The sequence below is a fragment of the Eptesicus fuscus genome, chromosome 7 (assembly GCF_027574615.1).
Source record: "Eptesicus fuscus isolate TK198812 chromosome 7, DD_ASM_mEF_20220401, whole genome shotgun sequence".
In the NCBI taxonomy this organism is placed as follows: domain Eukaryota; kingdom Metazoa; phylum Chordata; class Mammalia; order Chiroptera; family Vespertilionidae; genus Eptesicus; species Eptesicus fuscus.
The window spans coordinates 67,250,011-67,255,689 of NC_072479.1; the positions used below are offsets into that span (position 1 = coordinate 67,250,011).

General features: G+C 36.3%; 1 non-coding gene across 1 annotated transcript; it reads left to right on the forward strand.

Annotated features, from left to right (window-relative positions):
• The first annotated feature begins 4,817 nt into the window (after positions 1–4,817).
• LOC114231317 (small nucleolar RNA SNORA30/SNORA37 family) lies at positions 4,818–4,946 on the forward strand. The gene has a single exon (XR_003617270.2). It is a non-coding gene; the product is annotated as a small nucleolar RNA SNORA30/SNORA37 family (small nucleolar RNA).
• The last annotated feature ends 733 nt before the right edge of the window (positions 4,947–5,679 follow it).

Here is a 5,679-nt window from a genome sequence, read left to right on the forward strand (position 1 = left end):
TATGCATAACATAAATTTACCGTTTTAACCATTTTTAAGTGTACAATTCAGTGGCATTAAGTATGCTCACATCATTGTGCAACCATCGCAACAAATGACTTTTATATAAATAATTTAATAGAAAATTCAAGTATATAATTAAATCTACAATGTACCCTCAATTATTAGACTAAAACCATAGTTCTAATACAGAACATTATCACAAGACTTCAGATAAACTAGTAATCCTATCGATAAATTCATCTTTTATGAAACTGTATTTAAGATTTATTTACACTTGTAATTTTCTTTAACAATCCAAAGATTTTCATCCAGATTTCATATTGAAAATAACTTCATTGATGCATCATGAGATAGATTGCATATTAAGTATATTAAATGTCAGGCTTATTATTATATTTTTATTTGAAAATCATAAGGCATGGACAGATGTTTATAAGACAAGAGCAGCTGTGGCAGAGAATACATTTTCATTATGGAAAAATGAAAGTTTTTTTTAATTGGTAGATTATTAATAATTCTTTGGAATTAATAGACAAAGTTGTTACAGGATATTTTAAACAAAAACATCTATAATTAATAACCCTTCAATTGTGTTTCTTATTGTAGTACCAACTACTACTACTGTTTTCTTCCCTCTTGACAAAACATGAGGCTTCTAGACTATGCTTACTTGACCATATCAAACAGGTCAAAATATTAGCCACCCACTTGTCTAAGAGAATTATCCAATTAAGTCAGAATTTCCTGTTTTTCCTCTCCTTTCGTGTGCTTCTTTCTTTACCCATGGCCTTTTGGTCCTTAGGAACTTGCTATCAGTCACTTTTTCCCGTACCTTTACCTTCCAATTTTATAGGTTCTTTCCACTTAGCATGTTCATACTTTGAAAAGAAAAAATAGAAATCCCTTATCTTCCCTATCATATTCCCACCTAGAAAGTGTTTAAGATCTCCACTTCACTTCATAGCCAAACTCCTTTAAAGAGAACTTGACATCCCATGTTTACTTTCTCACCACAATTCACTCCTTGATTTACTGGAATGTTTCTCCTGAAACTGCCCATGCTGTGATGACTCAGGCCAATGGATATATTTTTGTTTCCTTACATGACTTTTCTCTGCCTTTGGTGGGCTTATGGATCCTTACTCTTGAAACTCTACTGCTTTGGCCCATGTAACACTACTCTCAGTTCTCCAAGTTTCTCATTCCTCATACATTATTTAAAAATTCTTGATTTGTACCCACAATTGTATGACACTTTGAATTATTATGGAACGAGGTACAATAGAAATAACTAAATACCACTCTAAGTAGAAGTACATTTTCAGCATAAATATAATAAAGAAGTCCCTCTTTCCTCCAGGTGAACAGGAAATGAGTTTGCCTTTGCCTCAGCACATTAGAGAATGTAAAGTACTCAAGTCAGTAATCAGAAAGTCAGCACCAAGGAAGCTGAGATAGAAATCATTCCCGGAGTAATCAGCAACACATATTTTGCAAAGCAAATGTTTTAGGGGGAAAAAATATGTTTTTAAGGTTGACATTTAAAGTGAACCTTGAGGAAACAATCAGCCAAACTCAGGATTGTGGAAAATTCTACAGGACAAATGATCCAACTTCTTCAATAAATAAATGGATGGAAGGAAGGGAGGAAGGAAGGAAGGGAGAGAGGAGAGGAAGAGAGAGAGTGAAAAAAAAAGAAAAAGAGAGAGAACTGCTACAGATTAAAGAGTTGTAAAACACATATAGCCCAGATACAATATATGACCTTGTTACAATCCTGACTCTAATAAACTAACTATAAAAAGACATTTATGAGCCGAAACTGGTTTGGCTCAGTGGATACAGCGTCGGCCTGCGGACTGAAAGGTCCCAGGTTCGATTCCGGTCAAGGGCATGTACCTTGGTTGCGGGCACATCCCCGGTGGGGGGTGTGCCAGAGGCAGCTGGTCGATGTTTCTCTCTCATCGATGTTTCTAGCTCTCTATCCCTCTCCCTTCCTCTCTGTAAAAAATCAATAAAATATATTTTAAAAATAAAATAAAAAAATAAAAATACATTTATGAGACAATTAGAAAAACTAAAATGTTATTAGGCATTAAATAACTTTAAGAACATATTGTTAATTTGGGGTATATGATCATGAGATTGTAGTTATATTTTAAGGCCTTATTTATTAGAGTTACATATTAATATATTTATAGATGAAATGATATATCAGCTATTTGCTTTAAAATATTCTAGATGTACACATTTAATTTGTGTATACATAAGCTTATCAGTTTAAAAGTAAGTAAAAAAAAATAAAACAACACTTGAATCACGGTAAGTTTCTAATAGGTTTTAAATGAATATAAATTATATTCTTGTCTCAATCTAGATTCTTTAAAAGTAGCAGGGGGGGAAGCATATTTGACAGAAATTTATTTGAGAATGCTATCCCTGTTATGACAGCCTTGAGGAGAAGAGAAAAAAATATATAGAAATGCATATTGAGTTGGCTACCCCTTTTGGATGTCAGGGAGCTCAGTCATGCATGGACATCCGAAAGCCTCATGAAATTCATGCCAGAATCATTATCAATCATCTCCCTTCTCCACTGGTCAAGGGCTAAGCCACAAGGCATTAACACCTCTGAAATTTATGCTTATTTCCCAAGCATGAATTCTGAGAGTCCTGGGATATCTAATGACTAAGCATAACAGAAGCCCTCCAGCAGGAAAATAAATGTACCCAGCCCTGGCCCCAGGCAATATCTTGTCAGGTTGCACCTGCATGACTCTGATTAAAGTCTTCATGGGAACTAGTCTCCACAGCTAAGATCAGAATAGGAGAATTAGAAGAAGCACGGGAGTTGTTCTGATCAAGTCCATTCTCTGTGCTGACCACTCATATCTCCCTTTTCCTCCCATGAAGTCCAGTCAGTTACAGACTCTCCTTCAATGTGGTGGCCAGCTGGAATCTGGGCGGAGAGTGAATGTAAGGAAGTCAGTAAAACAAGGTGCACTGCCTAGTGCTACACCTGGTTCCAAGACCATAACAGGTGTTATTTATCCTCTACTATCAATTTAGAATTCTCTCACCCTGGGCCTGGACCTTCGCTGGTCTATTTGGCTCCTGGAGTGACCCACACCTTCATCCCCAAGGTGTCTGTGTCCTTGATTTTCTTGTACTTGTCATTCTATGGTTGCTGCAATTTTCTATCCACAATTTTCGCTGGTCACGGTAGTACCAAGAGACACCCAGGGAGCATCCTCTAGGCACCCTGTAGGTCCCAGATATACATCTCCCTGCCTTCATTTTGTACCAGGCACTCTAGCTCCTTGGGGTAAAAATCAATAATAATTACTACTACCACTACGAAAGTGCTTTTCTTGCCTATCGTTAGATTTCAGGACTACCAGTGTTCAAACATAACAATAGACAAGGTTATCACCAATAAGGTATTTAGAATGTGGCATTTAATGTGTAACAGAACAGTGATGAAGGTCAAAAACAGTCTAATTAGAATAACATGCAACTGCAGATGTCATGTTACACTTTTGTAAACTTGACCTCAAACCATCAATCACCTTCAAATGCAAAAAGACAAAACCAAACAGAAGCAGGTGAACGTGTCTCCAAAAAAACAAGGCTACACTAAATTAGATTTTGTTCCCATAATTTGTTTTTTTAAACTAATTCCTATTATTTTTGTTCTTTCTATTTAAATAATTTATAGTTTTTCTCATTCAATAAGGATTTAAAGGATTAATAATTGTTAGCAAGTGTGGACAGACACCTAAGAAAGCTTATTTAACAAAAGAATGGAATCTTATCTACTTCACTTGTTATGTCTTTTTTTAGATGGATTTACTCAAAATGCCTCCACTTATTTTGGGCATCTACAGTGACAGACTCTTATATGAATTGGCCTTAGTCCCCTCAATAATCCTGCAGGGTGGGAAACTAAGGGGGAATAGGAAATAATTTATCCAAAGTCCAACAGTTACTTTTCCAATCCACACCTGTTGTCTTAAAACCATCATCGGGAGTAGCAAACTAAATCATTCAATTTAATGTTGTAAATATTGTGGGAAATCTGTACAGATTTGGATTCTTTGAATTGTCATTTTGTGATTCCAAATTAAGAACAGAGGTATAATGAAGAACAGAGGGGTAATTTACCAACTGTTGCTTTCAAACCACTGGTTTTTATATCATTGCATCATTGCCTATTGCATCATAGCCAAATGCAGAGTTTATATGTAGTTTTTGTGAGCTGTAAATCAAGGTGCCCCAGTCATAGCCAAAGAGTTGTCATTGGACTTCAGTTCGAACAGTCGTTTTCTCTCCTGAGATTCTGACCTGTGAGTGAAGGGACACAACCTGGGAAAACAGATGGAGTGTACTTATTCCCGGGGCTGCATTCTTACAACACCAACAAGCAGTTCAGGCAACTCCGCCTTTGAAATCTGTTATTTTTGTGGGCAGCTCTTTAGTCTCTCTATAGATTTTGTAAGGATATCATGCTCTCCGTCCAATAAACTTTCTTTTTCTTACATTAAGCAGAGTCAGCTCCTGCTGCTAGCAAAGAACCCTAAATTATGCATAATTTAACCGAGAGTGATCTTTTCTTTCTGTAAATACCTTTTGCATTGAGAGTCCACACCACACAATTTAGCATCAATGTCCTCTAATTCCACTAGGAATATGTTGCTCCCTCATTTGAATGTAAACTACTCAGACATTCCTATTATTATTCTTTGGAGTTTCCTCATATGACCTAGCACAGGGCTATGTACTACATTGATGGACAGACTTAAAAAACACACTAACCAGCACTTTCACAGGTCCTCCCCGAGGCAGTGGGGCCGGGATTTGGTAGCTGGTGCTGAAAGAAAACCCTTGATTGCATCCTTGCCCTGGGATTGTGCCAGTGGCAGCTGTCACTCAATGGCACAGAGAAAAAAATAAAAAATAAAAAAAATAAAAAATAAAAATAAAAAACACACTAAGATGAATATGATGGTGAGGGGTGGGCTTCCGGGAAAACCAAGGGTAAAAAATAAAGATCAGGGAATGCCAAAGCAGAAGTCCAAAGTCTTCTCCTTGTATCCTGCTTTAACCCACTCATGACTATTGTAAAAACATAGTTTTCCACTGGACAGCTATTCAGACAAACAATAAGTACATGAAAACAATCATACTGGTCATGTCGGTTTGTGTTTATACAAACCTACTCTCTCCTCCATGGGGAAAGGAGCTAGGGACCATTGAATTCCCACAGAATAATGAATGAGTCATGAACACATTATTTTTGCACAAATATGTAAAAAAAATTACTAATGTGGTATTGTCTTCTTTCATCAGCATTAATGATTATTTAAAATCTGAAGGCAATTGGCAAGAAGAATATAAAACTCTCATTAGATGCTATAAATGTATTACAGTAGTCTCTCCCCTCCATTATTCTTGTTTTTGCTTTCCACGGTTTCAGTCATCCATAGTCAATCACAGTCTGAAAATATTAAATTGACAATTCCATAAATAAATAATGCTTACGTTTTAAATTATGTGTCCCTCTGAGTAGCACAATGAAATATTTCAATGTCCTTTTGGTATATGAGATGATGCACCAACTAAGCCACCCGGCCTGGGCTGTATTTTGAAGATTTTTTTTTTAATTGTAGTAGAATG